This window comes from Capra hircus, chromosome 17 (genome assembly GCF_001704415.2).
Source record: "Capra hircus breed San Clemente chromosome 17, ASM170441v1, whole genome shotgun sequence".
NCBI classification, from domain to species: Eukaryota; Metazoa; Chordata; class Mammalia; order Artiodactyla; family Bovidae; genus Capra; species Capra hircus.
Window position 1 is genome coordinate 56,122,844 of NC_030824.1, and position 24,448 is coordinate 56,147,291.

General features: G+C 38.6%; 1 long non-coding RNA gene across 1 annotated transcript in view; it reads right to left on the minus strand.

Annotated features, from left to right (window-relative positions):
• LOC108637891 overlaps positions 4,919-24,448 on the minus strand; it is a 148,548-nt gene continuing 129,018 nt past the window's right edge. The window contains exons 5-6 of the long non-coding RNA XR_001919408.1: positions 7,635-7,779; positions 4,919-5,019 (exon numbers count right to left, since the gene is read on the minus strand). This is a non-coding gene — a long non-coding RNA (uncharacterized LOC108637891). The remainder of the gene's footprint in view (positions 5,020-7,634; positions 7,780-24,448) is intronic.

Sequence of the window (24,448 nt, forward strand, 5' to 3'; positions counted from 1 at the left end):
ACTGAACTGAGAAAAAAGAAATCTTGCCATTTACAACATAGATCGATCTAGAGGGTATTAGGCTGAGTGAAATAAGTCAGACAGAGAAATACAAATACCTCATGTTCTCACTTATATGTGAAATTAAAAAAAACAAAACTCATAGAAACAAATAGGAGTTCTATGGGAACTCATATTGATAGAAACAGTGAGTAGAATGGTGGCTGCCAAGGACTAGGAGGTGGTCAAAATGAGGAGATGATGTTCAAATGGTACAAACTTCCAGCCAAAAGATAAGTTCTATGGATCTACTATACAGTATGGATCTAATATACTGTATTATATACTTGAAATTTGCTGTGACTATAGATCTTACCATACACACAAAAACAAGTCTAATCATAGGGGTGACAGAGGTGTGCACTAACTTAATTGTGGTAATCATTTTACAATGTCACCTGTATCAAGTCATCACATTTATACCTTAAACTTATATGACGTTACATATCAATTATATCTCAATAAAGCTGCAGGGAAATTAAAAGTAAAATAAACATATATGACCAAAATAAATTTTTTAGGTCCCTTCCATCCCTACCCCAAGATTTTTGCAGTATTTCTCATCCATTCTTCCTGTTTCTCTGACTAAGAACTTTGGACTCATCCCTGGTATTCTGCTTTCTCTCTTTGTTGAGTATGCTAATGTGACGGTCTTCCAGACCTGAGCTAGTTGCCATGCTCCTAAGTCGCTTCAGTCGTACCCGACTCTGTGCAACCCCATAGACGGCAGCCCACCAGGCTCCCCAGTTCTGGGATCCTCCAGGCGAGAATACTGGAGTGGGTTGCCATTTCCTTCTCCAATGCATGACAGTGAAAAATCAAAGTGAAGTCGCTCAGTCGTGTCCGACTCTTAGCGACCCCATGGACTGCAGCCTACGAGGCTCCTCTGTCCATAGGATTTGCCAAGCAAGAGTACTGGAGTGGGGTGCCATTGCCTTCTCCATACCAGCCTCTATTACCAGACAGGGATGACATATTTATTTAATGACTTCCTCTTTCTATATGCTCCAGGACTCAGTAAAAATATATTCTGTGCAGTTACTAAACAAAGACAGTGAGAGAGAATCAAGAAATTTCACTCAGTAGGAAGAGTTCCAAAACAGTTTTTTAAATCTTGGATTTAAAATCACAAGGACTCCGGCTGCTTAAGGAAAGTGAATATTGCAGCCAGAGTGTTGGTGACAGCTTGGCAAAGGAGTGGGTTTATTTTGTGACTTTATTTGCTCTCTCAAGAGAATATTAAAACTGCAGTCATGTACAGATACCTTAATTCAACTCCAGAACTAAATGCTGAGTTAATTTTTTCAAACAAGCTATTAAGAGCAACACAAATTTAGATCATTTAGGTTGTGTCTGATCCCACCGTAGTTTTAAGAAGATGTTTAGAATCTTAAATGACATGTGTTCTGTCTCATTTTTGTTTCTTACTCCTTAATGATTTACTTTGCTTAGTAAAACATTTTACTGTATGTAGAAGCAGGCTTGGAAGCTTTTCTGCAAATCGAACACTGTGCTTCCCTGCCTTGGGATTGTGAGCTATAGTGATTTTTTTTTCAACTACCCTATTAATTGGTGAGGAAATATATGAGATTATAAATATATGTTCTTATGCTTATCAGTGCATACTGACATATAATTTTAAAGGATTAAAGGGGACACTACATTCCTATAATAAGTAAATATTAGACTCAGCATTCTTATCACCATGGCTTGAGGCAGAAATTGTGACTTCATTATAGTCACTCTCTACTGCAAAAGCCTTCTACCTCCATCGAATGTCAGAGTAATTATGGTATCACAGGTACCATGAAAACATCATATCCTAAGACAGAAAGCTCTGCCCCAAGCAGTGACCCATCTTACCCATATTCAACAACTATATAAAGTGCATGGTGCATCTCTGGCACTATATTAGTAATGAATGACATTTAAAAAGAGTTGAGAGATCCATGATAAAGCAATTAAAATGAGCAAAATCACAATAATTGAGAAAACATGGAGCACTGAAAAGTAAAAGGACAAACTAAAGCAGAAGCCAAATGAAAAACATCCTGAAGCAAAAAAGTGACAATTTTATAATGTAATTATCTAATAGCTGATTCAATAGAAAATAGATAACTTATCAAAACATAACATCATGGAGTTTCAAACACAAGAGTAGGAAGAATAGTTCTGTCAAAATTAAATGTGGTTAAAGATACACAAAGAAAGGAAGAGTCTGAATTTTCTTTAAAACAAAATGCAGAAAAATAGTTAGAAATTCTCCTATAAATATGTTAATATATTTAAATTAAGATCACAGTAATAGTTACATTTTGTAACAGACCCATCATTAACTACTGGTCACTATTTCTCTTTCCTGGGTTATGGTTTTCTACTCTGTTTTTCTCCCATATATATTTATAATAAGTGCTGACTATTCAAGATGAAGCTCACCAGTTATTAAATGTTATGCCCTTGCACCTTCATGACTCATTTGCTCGCGAGAATATATTGCCAACATCCCAAGCGGGAAACATACAAGGACAAGATGATTTTTATGTCTTTTTCATGGGAGTGAAAAATATTATGAGAACAGGAATTATTACTAAGTTACCCAAAAAGAATTCTGTCATTAGTTGTCAAACCATCTAAGGAGAGATAACACCCTCATCTTAAAAAGGGGTGAAATAAGTTTACCAAAGTAAGAATTTCATTTCATTAATACATCAGTTTCCCAAGAATAAATATAAGATCTTGCAATCCTCTTCTTTCCTACACCCTCTTCCTCTACCCAATGATACTTTTAATTTGGTAGTTTTATTACTTCTCAGGCAATGGAAGGTGTGATATAACAAGGAGACAATATTCTTCAGTAATCCTTAATTTGAGGAAGGAGATGCATGGCTGTGTGGTTTTGTGTTCAATCCTGAGGCAGCCAAACAGCTGGAAATGCAGAGTCCTCTATTTCTGCGATGCTGGGGTCTCTAAAGAAACTGATAGAGTTTGGAGAAGTCATAGACACAAGAGCACGATGGAAAACTACATCTGTATTTTTTTCAACTTGAATAGTAGTTAATTTTTGGACACAGTTTAGGATATTTTGTAATAGCTATCATTTTGTTAAATTGTGCTATAATCACACATACACATACACCCCCAAACACACATATACAGTAAATACAAATTCACCAATGGTATTGTTCTAAGACTTTCAATAGTTGGGAACACAGAATTAAGAGTGGAGCCAAATTCAGATAATGAAGGTATAGTTGAGACGGAATTGAGAGGCCAGGTATCAAAAAAGGCTGAATATTAATAACCAACTTGGAACTAGAGATCAAAGATAAACAAAGAGGGATTAGAGAAATCACAGTTGCCCAAAGATTAAGACAGTCACTGCATCAAGAACAAGGATTTAGGAGAACATGTAAGATTAAGATAGTAAAGAGAAAACTAGAACCAGATTAACAAGGGAACTTCTGCTAGAATAAAAGCCAGTTCTACAATGTGACAGTTCAGGACCTAAATACAGAAGGAAGTTCACATTTGAAAAATACTATATGGATTAATCTGATTAGATGAAGAATATGATTAGGTGGGGCTTCCCAGGTGGCACTAGTGGTAAAGAACTCGCCCGCCAAAGCAGGAGATGTTAAGAGATGTGGTTTTGATCTCGGTCAGGAAGATCCCCTGGAGAAGGAAATTGCAGCCCCTTCCAGTATTCTTGCCTGGAGAAACCCATGGACAGAGGAGTCTGACAGCAATAGTCCATAGGGTCGAAAGAGTTAGACACAACTTAAGTGACTTAACGCACACATGTGCACGCGCGTACACACACACACACACACACAGTTAGGTGATATTTAAAACCAGGTGAATAGACTCTTTCAATTTCTGGAAATCTTCTGCAAAGCCTGTAAGAGATGCTCCAAAGCCTATAAGTGCTTTTGTGAGAGAAACATTTAAAAGTTTGAAGACAGTGGATATGCATTATGATTGAGGTGCTTGCTAGAAATGTTTGTATTTGTCATAAGCTTCTAATCCAAATTTGCTTTTATAGAACTATTTCTCTAAAGACACCCTAAGTGGTCATTTCCACACATTACTTACTTCTGGGGAGACCTAAAAGACAGTCTCACTACCCAGAGTGATATGCAAAAATGTGTCTATAAATTTTCATGAACATTCAGAAGATTTTTAGACAAAATAAGTCTTTTTCAGAGGCAATTCTGCACCTTTGGGAAGGTCAATGCCAGTTCTGCACAATTTTGAGCTTGATGTTTGCATCAATTCATGTTTTGTTTAGTTCAAGAAATAAGAACTTTTTTCTTCAAAGCATAAAGAGACTTCAAACAAAATTGAGGTGAAATATTAGAACATTTAGGTAATGGTGCTGACTCATGGAAACTGATGCATATTTTTCTATCTTTACATAAACTGAAAAAGAAGTAAGGAGAGTCTTAAGAGCAAAAAAAAAAAAAAAAAATCCATGCGAAAAACTAATTATTAGGACATACCTGGTGATACAATGCCTAAGACCCCGTGTTCCCAATGCAGGGGTCCTGGGTTTGATCCCTGGTCAAGGACCTAGATTCCACATATTGCAACTAAGAGTTCATATGCTGCAGCTAAGAGTTCACAGGCTGTAACTAAAAATCCTGCATTACCGCAACCAAAGATCCTGCATACCACCACGGATAGAAGATTCTACATGTTGCAACTGAGAACCAATGCAGCCAGATAAATATTTTTAAAAAATCAATTATTGATTAAGGGTTTCCACTCTAATTATAGCTTCAATAGGTTCTTAGATAATCATTGACAAGACCTCTGAAACAGCTATTCCATTTCACAGGAATGGTTTGGAAAGGGTTCTCTCAGACCAGCTTACTTAATACTGATTTTCCAGCATGCTTCTCTTTGCCTCTCTTTCCATCCATTCAGGAAGCATCCATGTCTTGTGCTGAACACAGTGGAGGATAGTGGGTAGTGCTTGCTCTTTGGTGATAAACAGAAATTTCAGTTAGAGCAGAGTGAAGAATGTCATCCACCAATTATGCTGGTCATGTACTATCCAGAGGAAATTAGCCACATTTCAACATATTTTTTAATTCCCAGAATAAACTTACTTTCTCACAGGTTAAGAATCAAAAACCAACAGCACAAGAAATTTCTCACTCTATCCAACGAAGTCATCCTAAATGAATGCCTGCTGGAGAAATGCCTGCTCCAGAAATTTGCTGGAGGTTGTGTTCATGAAGTTGATTGTCAGCTTAAGAGCAGACGGGGGAAATTCTAGCAATAAAGGTGTGATTAATATATAAACTCAAAGGGAATAAAGCCATCATATTACTTGACAAATACCAGGCCCAGAGAAATAATTCCTCATTCAAGTTTAAAGAAATTATCAAGAAATGGGAAATAGGCGAACTTTAAAATAACAACCCACTGTGATCTATAAGAAAGAACACAGCTATTACCCTAAAAACCATACGGATGTATACCTCTTAACAATAGTCACCCAAGATATAAAAGGAAAGCTTATATCATTTCTTTCTCTTTAATCTCAATAAAATGAAAGAATTCATGGAGCCAGTGAAATAAGAGATATGACACAAATGAAAACTGAGCTGGCAGAGAAAAATTAAAATGCAAAGCCCTCAAGAAAGCACAATAAGATATTACATAATTAAAATATATATTGCAACAAGTACAAAATTAAGATTGTCTCAACTTTAAATCAGTAAAAATCTAGAAACATTCTCTAAGAAAATGATAGCTACAGTGAAAGAGAAATTCAACATTTAAATAGTCACCATAACAGAGAAAGAGAGTAGAAATAATTGTCAAAGATTTACTAGAAGGAAAAAATAGTAATACCCTGAAGTAGAAAAAAAGAAGCATAGATATTGATAATTCTAAAAGGTTTACAAAATTCCAGGCAAAACTGATGTAAAATAGGATAAATTAAATATAAACTAAACAAAATTTTAAATTTCAAAATAAGATTGTTTAAAAATTCAGGCAGAAACAGATTACATTTGAAGAATTAAAAAAAAAAAGAAGAGAAGTCAGGCCTGTCCTCTCATTGAACCCATAAAACCAAAACTGTCTGGAATTTGAGGAGAAAAATGATGTAGCAATTATTTTATACCCAGACAAGATAACATGATGAAATGGTTTAAGGAATATACTGTCCATATATATGTACCTGAAAAATAAAACACAAAAATGTCTTCACTACATTAAGAGAAAAATTAAAAAGTAAGCATGAGAAACCAGAAATATAATAGGACTATGTCAAGCAATTTAAAATATGAAAACAAGAAAATATAATGTAGTAATCATGGAGGAATTTAAGAAGCTATAACAAAAGACTTGCAAAATGTAGCAGCTCACACAAGATTGCAGTTTACTTCTCTCTCTTGTAAGAGTCCCACATGGGAAAGGCAGAACATCCATTAGGTCATATGCGGGCCCAGATTCCTTCTATCTTTTTCAGCCATCTCCTGGAGTGTTGACCTCATGTACATACTTAATACTGTCAAGGACAATCGTGTGCACATTCTAGGCCATGGAAAATAGGAAATATCAATAGAAGGTGTGGAAAGCAAGTCATTTCCTTATACAAAATTAAACTGGCAATCGCACACACTACTTTGCTTAGATCTAACTGGGCAAAACTTGGTCATGTGGCCTCACTTAGCTACAGGGAGATGAGGAACTAAAATCTCGACTTGAGTGTGTATGTGACCAATTAAAATGTGTTCAGCTTTCCTCTAGATCACACTGTGTGGAGAGAGCAACTTAGCCAAGATGGTACGTTCAGGCTCTCTCACACCATGTTTCGTAAATAATGACCATGTAACAGCTGGGACCATTGGTAGCACTGCACACGCGCATCACGGAGTACTCACTTGGTCATGGGCTACTTTGTGCGGTACAGATGCATGCTGCTGCTGCTGTCACTTCAGTCGTGTCCGACTCTGTGCGACCCCATAGACAGCAGCCCAGCAGGCTCCCCCGTGCCTGGGATTCTCCAGGCAAGAGCACCGGAATGGGTTGCCATTTCCTTCTCCAGTGCATGAAAGTGAAGTCGCTCAGTTGTGCCCAACTCTTCGTGACGCCATGGACTGCAGCCTACCAGGCTCCTCCGTCCATGGGATTTTCCAGGCAAGAGCACTGGAGTGGGGTGCCATCGCCTTCTCTGACAGATGTATGAGCTCCATCTAAAGAAAGCGGGGGTATTTTACTGGTGCACCGTGGTTGTGTCTGTTGGGTCAACCACTAGAGGAGAGAATATAGCGTGTCTACTGCTACGGCTGCTGCATCAGCAAGGAGAGAAGAAACGTGTCTGCAGTTCCCACAGCTCCTCGAGTCTCCTTCCAGCCTCAGCTCACACCTTGCTACTTTCAGCTCACACCTTCAACGAACAGCGCAGACAGTGTGAACAGGGCGTCACACACAGATCCGTGATACACACACCCAGTTAAAAAGTCATGTGGTTCCCAACACATCCTTCTCCAGCAGTTTAGCTGCCTTTTCCACCTGTGCTAAAGTTTTCTCTCACCTGAAAGTCATTTTACTCAAAGAAGTACATATTCATCACTTACCAAGTTATTATGGACAAGGAGAGGACAACAAAGCCACACAGAGATAAAGTGCTGCACTCAGACCCAGCCTGCCGCAGTCCACGTTCTTACATCAGGAAAATTCAATATTCTTATGTCATGGCTCTTGGGGGCCAATTGTGAAGAGCTGAAACCAAAGTATATTAAACCTGCTAAATAAATATGGAACATGAATCAAAAGCACAGATGATATATGATCTTATAAGAAAATTAATGGTTTTTTAAATTAAATCAAGAAAGAAAAAACTTAAATAGGGTATCTAATTAGACTTTTCTATGGTCTGAAATATTGGATAAAAGTTCAAAGAAATTTCACTCTAAAGAGAACACCAAAGAGCTGCCAAATATCTACTTTGGAGCTTATTAAAAGAAATCAAAATCAGGTATGATTCCTTCACTCCTCCTCTACTCACTTCAAGTTGATTTAAAGGGGAAGCAATGCTAAAGAAAGGGCTTCCCAGGTGGCACAGTGGTAAAGAATACTCCTGCCAATGCAGGAGACTCAGAAGATATGCATTTGATCCCTAGGTTGGAAAGATCCCCTGAAGTAGGAAATGGGAACCCACTCTAGTAGTCTTGCCTGGAAAATTCCATGGGCAGAAGTCCACGGGGTCACAAAGGGTTGAACACGACTGAGCACACATGCTCACAATGCTAAAGTTTCTGTAGTAGAGGATGGCCTGAGATGTGAGCTGTGAGCCCACAAGAGTATTGTGGGTCTCCCCCTCTACTCCCCAATTTCAATCTTGTTGAGGACAGTCTCCAAGAGACTCAGTCACAGAGATCAGGAGTGCATGGAAGGGCAAGAAAGTGGCATCCCTACCTCTATGGAATATACAGTCCCTGGTACTGCCAGTGCTGAGTGCGTTAAGGAAAGGGAGCTCTTGAGAGAACCTGACGTATGTCCCCTACAGCTAACATGAGCAGATGGAAAGAGCGGGACAAGGAGAGAGAAGAACAAGGAGGAGCCTTCACTTGCACCAGTTACAGGAGGTGCTATGGTCTTAAGGATGTCCTGTGAGAGGGCTGCCTGAAGACTTCAGGTGTGCTGGTAGGGTGGCCAAGATGTCCCTACAGTGTTCCGAAGGACTAATCCCTGCATTCTGGAGTCCACAAAGACATCAGTGACAATCAGTGACATCAGTGACAGTTAAAGTTTAAGCTTTAAGACAGTTGACACCTTCTCTTATTCCCCTGCATCCCATCCAAACTCTGTGGGAACCAAAAGAGGTAGACAGCGGAAGAGGAGAGAGAAAAACAGAAGGCAGCAGGAAATCACACCTTGCCTTGGCTCTCACCGCTCATCTCCAGCCACAGGCCACACCTGGGATTGGGCTTGAGGCAGTGGTCAGAGGCGAAAGAGTTTTGACTTTGAGCTACAGTTAGACAGAACAGTATATTTCAAACATGAACTTGTGGGGGGAAAGGAGAGGGTGGGACAAATGAAGAGAGCAGCATGGAAACATACACTACCATATGTAAAATAGATAACTAGTGGGAATTTGCTGCATGATTTGGGGGGCTCAAAGCAGTGCTCTGGGGTAACCTAGAGGGGTGGAGTGTGGTCGAGATGGGAGCAAGGTTCAAGGAGGAGGAGACATATGTATGCCTACGGTTGATTCATGTTGATGTATGGGCTTCCCTGCTGGCTCAGAGGTTAAAGCGTCTGCCTGCAATGTGGGAGACCTGGGTTTGATCCCTGGGTAGGGAAGATCCCCTGGAGAAGGAAATGGCAACCCACTCCAGTATTCTTGCCTGGAGAATCCCATGGAGGGAGGAGCCTGGAAGGCTACAGTCCATGGGGTCGCAAAGAGTCGGACACAACTGAGCGACTTCACTTCACTTCACTTCATGGCAGAAGCCAACATAATACTGTAAAACAATTATCCTCCAATTAAAAATAAATGATCTAAAAAAAAAAGAATTTGTTCTTATACCTATGAATAACTAGAAAGCCATGGGACCTGACAGATGTCTTCCAAGAGGAGGAATGGAGATCATCAGAATCCCCTAGAAGCCCTAGATGATCCAAACCACTATCATCTACTGCCTGGATTTTTGCAATCAGTTATTTAATACTCTCCCTGCTTTTTGTCTTTGCTCTCCTCCAGTCTCTTCTCAACACAGAAGCCAGACTGATCTTGTAAAAATGGTATCAATCAGCTTTTGTTAAAATAACAGTGAGGAGGAGGGAATGTGCAAGTTTGACTTTAAAGTAAATGAATAAATAAAGTGAGCATTTGAAATAACATTACTGTATATTGCTCAGTGTCTAAGTGACGTTATTAACAAGGTTGGTATACATGGTAGCCAATCTACACGTTTGGACCCACGATGAATGATGCCCCCTGGTATGTATTTCCTTCTCTAGTTCTGCCCTATATTGAATTTAATGCTGGTGGCTAAGAATGTAAGCTGAGATTAGTCAGTATATTTGTGTGTGTGAGTATCTTTTTTGGCAACTGTATCTTTGGCTCCTAGAATAGTGTCTTGCACATACTAGACTAGGAATAGTCAAGTAAATAAAAATTTAATATAATCCCACTGCATGCTTTTAAATGATGATTTTAACGTTGATACATAGTACATAGTACATAATGTTCAAGTATGGGCTTACCAGTAACCTGTGAATCCTTTTTAGACAAGCCTAGTGCCCTTCTACATTGAATATGGGCTGGCTGTTTTAACCACCAGGCTGTTGGTGGAAGTGGTTCTGTGTGATTTCTGAGATTATGTCAGAAGAAACCTTTAGTTTCTGCCTTGGTTTAGGACACTTATTTTGGTGGAATCCAGCAACCACAGCAAAATGCCTGACAATTCTGAGATCCACAGGCTATGAGGAAACTCAATCTACCATTGTAGAGAGACTACATGAAGAAAGACATAGACGACAGGCCAGTACTAAGCTCTGCAGCCTTCCCAGAGGAGGTGCCAGACATAGGAGTGAAGAGGCCATCTTGTACAACATCCCATTCAAGCCTTCAGTGATTCTAGCCTGAGTGCCATCTAACTGCAATCCCAAGACATTTCCAAAGGAATAAGTGCCCACATGACCCCCTAACCCACAAAATTTTGAGATATAACAACACATTGTTGCCTTAAGCCATTAAGCTTTAGGGTGGTTTGTGGCACAGCAATAGATACCAGAACAGTTTAACTAGGATAATGAGAAAAAGAGAGAATGTTAAATCAAAGATTTAAAATTCTAAGGAATAATACCAAATTAGTAGTTTTTAATGTATCATTTCCTACCAAAAAGGACAGAGATCTTTGAAGAAATGGCCAATCCCATAGCTAGGGAAGAAACGTACAAGGTTAGTATGAAACATCTTATCCAGAAGACAAGAAATTTTTAAAGACTACTGCTAGGACTGTACCATAAGGATTCAAGAGTCAACTTGAAAGGGTACCACTGTTTACAAACGGAGTAAGTTGAGCATCAATAGGAATATTGACTACAACAGTTTGAAACATGTTCCAATACTCAACACTTCATAAAAACAGAAGGAAGAGAAACTAATTGGTCACCACTTGAAGATAAAGAAACAAATCATTATTCTGAAAACAAGAAAAGAAAGAAAGAAAATCACAAGAACAAAGCACCTGTGGCAGTCTGTATGATGAAACTTACCCTCAGAATCTCCAGAGTTTAGATTCTCATCATGCAGAAACAAATTAATAAATGTTTTTCAAGTAAAGGTAAAGAAGGATAATGTCAACAAGATGACAGAATAAGAAGTCCTCTAATCTCCTTCCCACCAGGGACACAAAGATTCAGCAAAAATACACAGGTTCTCTATGAGCAGTCCAGAAACCAGCTGAGAAACTTCTAGCAAGTATGAAAACAACCTTATTGAAACCAGTGGGAAAATGTGATATTCCCTAGCACCATAAGCCCACCCCCTGACACAACATCACATAATCATGAGGAAACCCTCAACTCCCAGTTTCAGCATGGGGAAGGAACGAAACGGCTGGGCCAAAGAGCGGATACTTCTGAACTTATTTCCACCTTGCCTGAATCTGAGCACTGCCAGGAAAAGGTCATATGTTGGGGGCTGTTGAGAATGATAACAGTTTGGAAGAGCATGCACACACTCATGTAACTCAGCCTTCAGCAAATGGATGAAAACCCCCAAATCCCAGCTTCTCCCTGGGAAATGAAAGAGTTGGACTGTGCATCCAACATTCCAACTTTTCGGGGGGGCTGCCCAAGGGACTGACTTCTGTCTTGCCTGTCCCTGAGCACTTCCAGGACCCAGCATATTCTAGATGCCCAAGAGGTGCAGAGAACAGACTTGGTTACAGAAGGAGTGTATCTCAATATAATAAAGGCTGCGTATAACAAGTCCTCAGTTAATATCATACTCAGTGGTGAAAGGTTGGAAGTTTTTCTTCTAAGATCCGGAACAAGGTAAAGATGCTCACTCTCATTCACCATTCCTATTCAACACGGTACTGGAAGTTCTAGTCAGAGCAATCAGGCAAGAAAAAACAAATAAATAAGAGGCATCCAAAGAAGAAAGAAAGAAGTAAAACTACCCCTGTCTTCAGGTGACATGAACTTATATATAGAAAACCTCAACCCCAGACTCTACCTAAAGACAGTTAGAAATATTACTCAGCCATAAAAAGGAACAAAATTGAGCCACCTGTATTGATGTAGATGAATCTAGAGTCTGTTATATAGATTGAAGTAAGTCAGAAAGAGAAGACTATTACATATTAACACATATAAATGGAATCTAGGAAAATGGTACTGATGAACCTATTGGCAGGGCAGGAATAGAGACACAGACGTAGAGAAAGGACTCGTGCACTCAGCGGGGGAAGGAGAGGGTGGGATGAACTGAGAGGGTAGGGCTGACACATATGCTCTACCACGTGTTAAACAGAGAGCTAGTGGGAGGCTGCTGTACAGCACGGGGAGCTCGGCTCCGAGCTCTGTCATGACCCAGAGGGTGGGATGGGTAGGTGGGAGGGAGATTCAAGAGGAAAGGGATGTATGTATCCATATAGCTGATCCATGCTGTTGGGCAGCATAAACAATTATACTCCAATTAAGATAAAGAGAATACATAAGTAATCATTGAAAAAGTGATAGCAGAACCTCAAAAAACAGAAATAATAAATGAATTCAGTAAAGCTGCAGGATATAAAAATCAGTATACAAAAACTAGCTGTGTTTCTATGAACAACAGTCTGTAAAAGAAATTAATAGAACAATCCCATTTACAATAGTATCAAAAGTAATAAAATAATTATAAACTTAACCAACAAAATGAAAGATCTGAACACTGAAAACTATAAAACATTGCTGAAAGAAAATGAAGACAACACAAAGAAATGGAAAGACATCCCATGTTCACTGATTGTAAGATCTAATATTTAAAGCAATATGTAGAGTCTGTACAATCCCTCTCAAAATCTCAATGGCATTTCCTGCAGAAATAGAAAAAAAAAAAAACAAACCCCAAATTCATAGGGAACCACAGAGGACTTTGAGTAGCTAAAACAATTCTTGAGAAATAACAGAGGCATTTGCAGTCAAATGATCTTCAACAATCATGCCATATGGGGAGACATGCTCAGGCAAGGCTCAGCTATGCAAGATGAGTAAGTCTGAGAGATCGCCTCTAACATGGTCCTTGTAGTCAACATTACTCTCCTTGTACATATGAAAATTTGTTAAGAGGATAGATTTCATGCTGTGTTCCTAATGTTCTTTTGCTACATTTTTTTTAAAGCATGAAGTGAAAAATAAAGAGATGATTAAAAAATCTAAGAAAAATATAGGTAAAGGAAGAGAGAAGTCCCTTCCTCTCCCAACCAAACTGAACGTTGGACACATGTTCCAACTCTTTCCCTCCCCAGGGAGAAGCCAGGAGTAAGGGATTTCCTCTGCACTGAGCTAGAGGGAGGGACTAGTCCAGATCATCACCTAATTCTCAGCTTCCCTGGGCCTGGTACCCTTTCTTGTCAGCACTTAGCTTCAGGCAAGACAGAAACAAGTCCTTCAGGCAGACTCCCCCCAAAAGTCTGAACAGTTGGATGTATGTTTCATTCTTCTCTTTCCCTCCTCTGAAAGAAGCCAGGAGCTGGAAGTTTTCTCCAGATGCAGCCTGGCAGAGTGGGTGCCATAAATTTTCCTACTGACTTGGTTGCTAGCTGGTTTCACTGCTCCCCTGGGGTGCAAGGGCCTCTTAACTGGTTCTGAATTTCTCACAGAGGGAACTGGTCCATGTATTGTTGAATGGATGTCTCTTTTGGGAGGGTCTGGGGCTCCCTAGTCTCCATCTTGCTGATGTCATCCCGAAACTTACTTTTGGAACTACAAATCAAAGAAGGCCTGCAGTCCCTGAAAACCTTTGAAAGATCTTTTTACATCACTGCTTTTATTAGAATTTTCTAAAGAAAGAAAAAAAGTAGTTAGTATGGCTGCTTAAATTTCTATGACCTCTGAAGAAAGTGAGGATTCACACTAAAATGAAATGGTTTTGCTTTAATTTTATGCACTTTTTAATGTGGGTTAAGATTTTCTTTGATCTTTATGGGAGTAACTGGGGAAAATTAAATGCTCTAACAAATGGCAAGTTTATATATATATAATATATATATTATATACATATATATTAAATACATATATTAAATATATTAAATACATACATATATACACACACACATATATACATACACACAAAACTTTATGTGCATATATTGCATATAGGTGGTTTATAGATATATACACACATATGTTTGTATGTGTACACACAAACATTCAAAAGCAATGAAGCTAACTTTTTTCCTTTTAGAAAAGATAGCCAAAATAGAAAGGAAACTAAAAGAAAAATACGAATCAATATATAAATATTATCTTTCAGGAATAAATAAAATATGTAAAGTGTTTGTTACAGAATAAAGTAAAATTGTTGTCTTTGATATACCAGGAAAACAGTGGTATATCATCAACCACATGATACTCAGTTATGGAATTTCAAGGGTTTGGGACCATTCAAGATCATCTAGGAAGGAGCATAGCCCAGAGACTTTTCTTTATTGACTGACAGAAGTGAGGGATCATGTTTTTAATGTTTCATTTTTACTTTGCATTTTGTTTTGTAATAACATAGAGAAGTATATGTGCTCAGTCGCTTTGTCATGTCTGACTCTTCGTGACCCTACGGACGGTAGCCCATCAGACTCCTCCCCATGGAACTTTCCAGGCAAGAATACTGGAGCAGGTTGCCATTTCCTTCTCGATGAAGAATAAACAATATTAAGGTAAAACATCTTGGGTCTTGAGAAATACATTTCTTAGAATGCTTTCATTAACAATAAGAAAACCCAAACCAGGGCAGCATAAATTTTTAAAGGGGGCCTTTATCATAGAAGACTTTAAGAGTATCTCAAAGACTCAAGGATGTGGCTGGGCTCAGGACAAAGGGAAGCCAGCTGTTTAAATCCGTTCATGATTTTTCTCCCTCTTTCACCACTGCTGTTCATTAAAGTCAGCTCCAGTCTTTTTATCTTTTTATCTCTGTATCCAATTGTCTGCCTTCAGCAGAAAACAGGGCAATTAAAAAAAAACAAAACAACACCTAGGGTTGAAAATTCAAAAGACCCATCAGAGTAAGACCTACACTTAAGAGCTTAATTGCAAATACGTTCTGATTGGAAGAGCTTAATTGCAGATGGGTTCTGATTGGACCAACACGGTGCAGAGGCCACGACGCCAGTCCTGTTTTATTAACATGGCTGTTCTCTCTATAACTATGTAGCTTGAATTAGTGTGTCTGTATGTCGGAGGGGGATGAATGCCCCAAGGTCAATCAGTGAGGCAAAAAAAGTCCCATGAGTAAAAACTTATCTCATATTGAGGCAGTTTGAAACACTGGGAATACATCTTGTGATTTAACAACTTCTAGATTTTGCCGTCTGTTTGCTGTTATTTAAGTAGATGTTATATTTGTTGTTAGTGAAATACAAAGAGAAGATAATAGAACCCATAGTAAATGTTTAGACTAACAGTCTCTATTTGCCAGTGCCCCTTTAAAGAAAAATAATTAGTCCAGAAACAAGAAATCAAGCTAGCAAATAAGTGCTAAATGGGACAATCATTTAGCACAGTGAACAGGGAAAGGATGTGACTGTTACTGTGGGAAAAACCATTGAAACAATCAGCCCATGCAAAAGAGCAATAAAGAAAAGAAAATGAGATACTGGGATATTCTTAGCTGAAGAAACAAATGCAGAAACAAAAATGGGGCCAAATGTTCTCCAATAAGGTGTCTGTTTATTCCCATTTGGAGACTTGAGTGGAGAACTGATCACCAGAAGGCAAAAAGACACTGACTCAGTAAACTGTATATATTTTCCAGCCCAAGCACAGAAATACTAAAATCACTTAGACAAATTTGGATAAGAAGAACTTAGTATTTCTTAGTGACCTGATGTTTCTTACAACAAATGAACAAATACGTTTTAACAGAGGCATTACATTTATAAACAGGAAAGCATCAAAAATTTATTAACTATCAGCAAGTAAGTGTTACAACCAGCAATATTATTCCCTGCAAAGTCTGATATATTGAAAGGATTAGTATGGAAGAGCAAATGGGAAAGAAAGATCCTCTGCATCCACATTAGTTAGGGGTTGTTATGGCAGACTAGTATCATTTCTTTGAAAACCTATCCAATACTTCCTAGGAGTAGTATCCACCAGTGAAACTCTAATAGTTATGTAAAACATTCATTTATGGAATAAAATGATTTTATTCCTTTATCCTTAATAATGTAAGTCATATTACTTGCCCTTGCTAAAAAAAATACAACCAAATTCAAATATCTTTCTCAGGCTTCTGATTCTAAGTCCTTTGCTTCTTCAAGAAGCAGAAGTCATTATTATTCATAATAATTTTTTCATAATTCCTGATCAATTAATACATGCACAGGAATGCTTAAATGCTTACTATTATATACATGTAGTTAAGCCATTATTTTCCATTTCATTATCAAGGAGTCTATATGAGATATTTACTAGGACACAGAAATTTCTATGCCCCTTGCTCTATGAAACCAATCACTGCACTTAAAATGAAGACACCATTTCAAAACCTTCAGTAAAATACCTACATTTTATTTTTTAAATATTTATGACAAATGTCCATTTTTGTTGAGGGTAAATTATCTTAACAAACAAGATATTAATCAGTATTCAGATATTTTTGTAATGTCATTGAAGTTAAATTTCTCACAAGCAACTATTCGGGGACATATTTTCCAGGTAACACTTTGAAGAACTGTGCTCTAACCGATTTATGTATTACAAGCTTTCTTTATTGAGGCTCTTTGAACAACAGTGACTTTAACATTGATAACTTAAAATCACATGGAGTCCTCACCTCTACCAACTTGATGCAGGAAAAAAATGTTCATTTCATTATATTTCACCTATGAGCATTTATGTCAGTGCAATAGACTTTTCATTGTTTTAATTATGATTTAAAGCTCACTCTTTGTGTGAGATTTTATTAGTATTTTGTCATCTCTAATGATTTTACTTTTGTTCTGAACTGAGAGATCTTGTAATTATAAAATGACACAAATAACATATGTCTTGGTAATCATTACTAGTAGGTATGTTCCTCTCGCACAAGATTCTAATTAAGCTCGAGATACAACCAAGCAATGAAATCATTAATTCTTTCTACAAAATGTTAAGTACAATCATCATGAGATGAAATCTAATTTGGTAATTGTAGTATATTGTGTATATTCCAGAATATTTGATCAAAAACATACTTTTAAAGACAGCAATTTACACACCATTGAGCCTCTTGAAAAACTACTACTGGATACAAGAACACAAAAATTAGTTGTTTTTTTTTCATTAATAACACTACCAGGCAATACCCAGAGTGCACACATATCCCCTTGCATATGGTTAGCAGCAATTAAAATGTTTCTTACTACTAATTTCCACCAGCTCAGAAATATGAACAGCACTGGATTTCCAAATAGAAACATAGTAAAGCAGAGTAAATGTCACTCAGTCGTGTCCAACTCTTTGCAACCCCATGGACTGTAGCCTACCAGGTTCCTCCGTCCATGGGATTTTCTAGGCAAGAGTACTGGAGTGGGTAAAATGGAGCAGTGGAGCACAATTAATGAGAAATATCAAGTCTCTAAAATCTTAACTTCCCAGGTACCTTTTGGGAAGAAGCTACTGAACAATATACTACAGTAAAATTAAGTAAATAGGCAAAAAAGAAGACATGGAATCCAGAACAAGTTTCTAACAGAGGAAAGAGATGAAAGGAATGTGTATGAACTTGCCAAAAGGAAGTCCCAAGATGAGAGCCGAGCAAGCAGTCTACACAACACACCATCATGGAGCAGAAGATGGAGGGTTCCAGAAAGGATACTGTTAGCAAAAATAAGTAAAAGATGGTGGTGAAGCTACTGGCAGATTATCGTAGAAGTTTAACTACTTAGAATACTGGATTCATAAATATTTTATAGAACTGTTAAAGAATATGGAAAGACAGCTTTTAATTAAAAGAAAACTTAATAAATGGGGGGAAAAGACAATTATCAACTTCAAAGGGTAAAAGGTCTTAGAATAAACTTTTTATAATACTGACTTCAGCAGTGACTACACCCACACACACACTCATAATGAAAACACCAAAAATAGATTTAACCAAAAGTTCCAATTTTATATGGGGGGGGGGCGGGTAGAAAAAGGATAGAGAGAAAAATCCTCATCTACTATAATAAGTCAATAACGTTTTAAAACAGCTTGCACATATTTTAAAATATGGAAATAAAACACCTCAAAAGTTGAAAAATGTAAAGCAATTGCCCCAAGGATAGAAAGTTGGAAAATGAAGGACACAGGTAAATGATACAAGGAAATTTTGGAAATTCTAGGATAATAAGTAAGGTGAGTTTACTTATATATAAGGTGACTTCACTTATATATAAGGTGACTTGACTTTATATTCTGCTTTGGCCACAATAGTCTTAGTTTATGGGAAGTTTCCCCCAGGATCCTTGTTCAATTTGGCAACTTTTTCTTGATTATTCATTTTTAATGAAGTTTTTATTTTTAACAGTTGCATTAAAATAGGATGCCTGGGTTTAGCAGGCCTCCACTCTGACCTTCCCACTTCTGCCATGGTTTTATCTAATAGCCTATAAGACTTGTGTGCACTGAAGAGAATTCTCACCTTAATGTGTAGCTAAATCTGAAAGACAGTCAGCAACAACCTGCCTTTCTCCCCTGATCACTTCCAGACTCAAAAAACACCATGTTTCGAGACAACTGTAGGACTACTGCTTACGAAATAGATTGTCTTTTGAGGTAAATGATTAGTACAACCATCTCTTTCAAGTCTCGGGTAGGCATCAGAAAGAATATTCCGTGCTGCTCTCCTGTGAGTCAGCTGGTAAAACACCTAGTTGTGCACAGTCCATCCTGGTCTGCAAGATTCACGAAACCATCAGATGACCAGCTGGAGTCAGAGGAATAGATCAGTGCGAAACATGGGAACACGCAGCCTAGGTACACGTGGAGTACATGCAAGAAAGAGCAGAGCAGTTCTTCTGCAGGGTCTATAGAGAAGAGCCTGAATAGCGCTGCAGCAGGGTTTAGCCATCTATTAGATGACAGTAGTACACAGCTGTTTAGCCTACTGGCAATTCTCATTTTACATACTCCTTCAGCAGCCTCACCTCAAAACTGAATTTATTTAATGAAAAGTCATGTACTAAATTTCTGACTCTTAAAAAGGTGATGACAACATATACCTTGTTTAAAATATTTACTATCTACCATGACATGGGCCTTTCCTGGTAGCTCAAATGGTAAAGAATCTGCCTGCAATGGAGACCCAGGTTTGCTCCCTGAGTGGAGAAGATCTCCTGGAGAAAGGAATAGCAACCCACTCCAGTACTCTTGCCTGGAGAATTCCACGGCAGGCTGACAGTCCATGGGATCACAAAAAGTCAGACAAGACTAAGCAGCTAACACACACACACACCCACACACGACATGGGGATAACAGAGATACCAATAACTATATAAAAATCAGAAGTCAGAAATCTACAGAAATTCCAGCATCTACTTCACTTTTGATATTTAACATCTCTGTGTGTCCAGGGATGAAAACAGAAAATGCAGCCACAGAGATGTAATTACCTATCATTCTGTGAATAACTTTTCATCTAGAGCAAATGACACTGTTTTTATACTAATGTAGCTAATTTTCTATTCTGTGTTTTCTTGTACATAAATAAAAAAGTGAAATGATAGCAGTTAATTTGTTGGCTGCATTAGCAAATCACAAATGATTAATTACACCCGTTTCGTATCTATGTCATCAGATGCTTCAAATAGAAAACAAGCCAATCCTAACAATGTTTTTTTCATAAATTTATGGAATCGAAGTAAAACTTAAAAAAATCATTCCATTTAAGGTGAAACATCTGACATTAGTATGAATCCCATTGTAAAAAAAGGATTTATTTTTCCAGTAATGATATATATACAAATTTTGATGGAGTGCATCATCATGATAAGAACAACATTCTTACTAACACATATAACAAAGAAATACACTTAGAACTGATTATGGTACACACATAATTCATAAACAAATTCAAATATGTCATGATAGTCTACCAGTTAAAAAAAAGTGTAGGTCTTAAAAATTTACAAATAATTTATATATACATTATAAATGACTACAAAGTTTTGCAACAAAACTAATGTGGAAATAAAGTAACAGAAGAAAGAAAAAGAGCTTCCACATGGTAGTATAAATTTTTCTTTGCTACCTGTCTTCAAATATTTAAGCCCTTGAAGAAAAAATTGTAAAACTAAATGTTTTTAAAAAACATTAAACTTTTTGTTAGAAAGTTCTTTACATTTAGATTGCATCTTGTTCAGGGAGACTTAGAAATCAATAATTATAGATTAAATAATTAACAGGCTACAGTCTTCAGAATTTGGTGCTTTTAATTAATTGCAATGGTTATAAGGGAAGTTTGCAAGCAAGATGCTGAAATGTATCACTATGAACAAAAGTAAGGGAAAATATGTGTGACCTAAAATTTGGTGATAAGTTTTCAGATACAATAGCAAAAGCACATTTCATGAAAGAAAAACTAGATAAATTAGGTTTTATTAAAAGTAAAATTTTCTATCCTGTGAAAAAAACTTTTAAGGGAACAGAAAGGCAAGCCACAGATGAGGATAAAGTATTTGAAAAACATATGATCTTTCTCTGGCCAAAATATAGAAGGGAATTTTAAAACTCAACAATAAAAAAAAAATAATGGGCAAAATGCCTGGACACCTCACCAAAGACAACAAACAGATGGCAAATAAACAAAAGAAAATATGCTTGAAACCAGTCATTAAGGAATTGCAAATTAAAATAACAAAGCGATGCCACTACACCATAGAAAAGCTAAAATCCAAAAATTAAACAATACCAATTCCTAACATGGATGCAAGGCGACTCTCATTCATTGATGGTGGGGATGCAAATAGTTTAGCCACTTTGGGAGAGTTTGGCAATTTCTTATAAAGATAAACATACTCTTACCATACAACGCAGCAGTCATGTTCCTAGACATATATGCAACTTATTTCAAAACTTATGTTCACCAAAAAGCCTGTAGACTTCAGGTGTATGAGCTTGGAAGTCACCCCTCCATCCTAACAACAAGTGAAAAGCTGAAGAGAATGAAAAACCGAGAACTCTTCTAGGATCCGTAAGAGAGCGGAAAACACAGGGTAAACCGCTGTCCCCAAGATTGGAGAGTCAGACAGGTGAACAGAGCAAGTCATGGCTTACCTGAGCAGAGACGCACAAGCAGAAACAGCCAAGAGAACCAGTGCTGCAGTAGAAGACCTGCACGACTGAATTGCTGGAGGCTCTGCGTGGGCAACTCTGACAGTTAAAAAACTCAGGGAACCCAGTCATAGGGGGATTCCTACACTTTCGTGTGTTTTACCTCCAGTTCAACCAGATCCCCTCCCTGGTTCAGTTCAGTTCAGTCGCTCCGTTGTGTCCGACTCTTTGCGACCCCAAGAATCGCAGCACGCCAGGCCTCCCTGTCCATCACCAACTCCCAGAGTTCACCCAGACTCACGTCCATCGAGTCAGTGATGCCATCCAGCCATCTCATCCTCTGTCGTCCCCTTCTCCTCCTGCCCCCAATCCCTCCCAGCATGAGTCTTTTCCAATGAGTCAACTCTTTGCATGAGGTGGCCAAAGTACTGGAGTTTCAGCTTTAGCATCATTCCTTCCAAAGAAATCCCAGGGCTGATCTTCTTCAGAATGGACTGGTTGGATCTCCTTGCAGTCCAGGGGACTCTCAAGGGTCTTCTCCAACACCACAGTTCAAAAGCATCAATTCTTCAGCGCTCAGCCTTCTTCACAGTCCAACTCTCACATCCTTACATGACCACAGGAAAAACCACAGCCTTGAGTAGACGAACCTTAGTCAGCAAAGTAATGTGTCTGCTTTTGAATATGCTATCTAGGTTGGTCATAACTTTTCCTCAAAATCCCCTTGTGCTACCAGCACCAATAGGGAAAGGAAACCATTCTGAAATATACCAGGACAATCTGTTCTTAAGGCCTGCCCTCAGGGGAAACTAATTAACCTGAGCTTAACTGGCTGGGGTATTACCAGAATCTAACTCACCTGTAGGAATGTGTGAGTTAGACCATTAAGAAGGCTGAGTACCAAAGAATTGAGGCTTTTGAGTTGTGCTGGAAAAGACTCTTGAGAGTCCCTTGAACAGCAAGGAGATCAACCCAGTCAATCCTAAAGGAAATCAACCCTGAATATTCATTGGAAGGACTGATGTTGAAGCTTCAATAATTTGGTGACCTGATGTGAAGGGCTGACTCACTGGAAAAGATCCTGATGCTGGGAAAGATTGAAGGCAGGAGGCAAAGTGTGGTGACAGAGGATGAGACGGTTGGATGGCATCACCGACTCAATGGACATGAGTTTGAGCAAACTCTGGGAGATGGTGAAGGACAGGGAAGTCTGGTGTGCTCTAGTCCATGGGGTTGCATAGAGTCAGACACAGCTTACTGACGGAACAACAACTCACCTGAGAGTTACCTGAGAAATACTCAGTTCCAGTCAGCTGTAGTCCTGCAAGTAGGAGAAGGGAAATACTCAACCTGAGGCCACTCAAGCCATCCTCTTCCACCCAAGGGGAGAGAAAAACACAGAAACACTTGTGAAGTTCACAGTCCAGAGCTCACTAAAACACTCGGGTCTAGTCATAGAACCTTGAAACACTTCTCTTTGCCCCTCCCCCCACCATATTACTAAAAGCCTATTTACAACAGTTCTTTGTTCATGTCTACCAAAGAAAAAATTACAGGGCATACTAAAACGGGAAAAGCACAATTTGAAGAGACAGAGGAAACATCAGAATCAGACATGGCAGGGACATGAGAATTATCATATCAGGATCTTGAAAGATCTATGATTGATATGCTAAAGGCTCTAACGGATAGAGTAGACAGGATGCAAAAATAGATGGACAGTGTACTCAGAGAGATGGAAATCCTAGGAAGGAACCAAAGAGAAATGCCAGAGATCAAAAACACTGTGGCAGAAATGAAGAAAGCCTCTGATGGGCTTACAAGCAGACTCTTCATGGCTGGGGAAAGAATCTCTGAGTTTGAGGACATCACAGTATAAATCCTCAAAACTGAAAAGCAAAACCAACAGAGACTGCCCCAAAAAAGACTATCCAAGGACTATAATGTGCTTAGTTGCTCAGTCATGTCTGACTCTTTGCAACCCCATGGACTGTAGTTCACCAGGCTCCTCTGTCCATGGGGATTCTCCAGGCCAGAATACTGGAGTGGGTTGCCATGTCCTCCTCCAGGAGATCTTTCCAACCCAGGCATCAAACCCAGGTCTCCTGCATTGCAGGTGGATTCTTCATTGTCTCAGCCACCAGGGAAGCCATCCAAGGACTATAGAACAACTAGAAAATGTATAATATACATGTATGAGAAAACCAGAAGGAGAAGAAAGAAAAGAACAGAAAAAAATATCTGAAACAATAGACGGAATTTCCCCCAAATTAATTTCAGACACCAAATCACACAACCAGAAAGCACAGTGATTTTCTAGCAGAATAAATCCCAAATAACTCTATGTAGGCACACCATTTTCAAAGTAGAGGAAATCAAAGATGAAGAAAAAATCTTGGAAAAAATCTAGGCAGATGGTACTGATGAACCCATCCGCAGGGCAGCAATGGAGACGCAGACAGAAAAGAGACTTGTGGACCCAGCGGGGGAAGGAAAGGGTGGGATGAACTGAGAGAGCAGCATGGAAACATATGCATTATCATATGAGAAATTAACAGCCAGTGGGGATTTGCTGTGGGATTCTGCTGCTGCTGCTGAGTTGCTTCAGTAGTGTCTGACTTGGTGCGACCCTATAGACGGCAGCCCACCAGGCTCCGCTGTCCCTGGGATTCTCCAGGCAAGAACACTGGAGTGGGTTGCCATTTCCTTCTCCAAGCTGTGTGATTCAGAGAGCTCAAGTCTAGTGCTATGTGACACTAGATGGGATGCGATGGGACACTAGGGTGGGATGGGGTGGTAGGTGGGCGAGAGATTCAAGAGAGGACATATGTATACCTAGAGCTCATTCATGTTGATGTATGGCAGAAACCAACTCAATATTGTGAAGCAATTATTCTCCAATCAAAACAAAAAAAGGCCTGCATGCAAATGTTT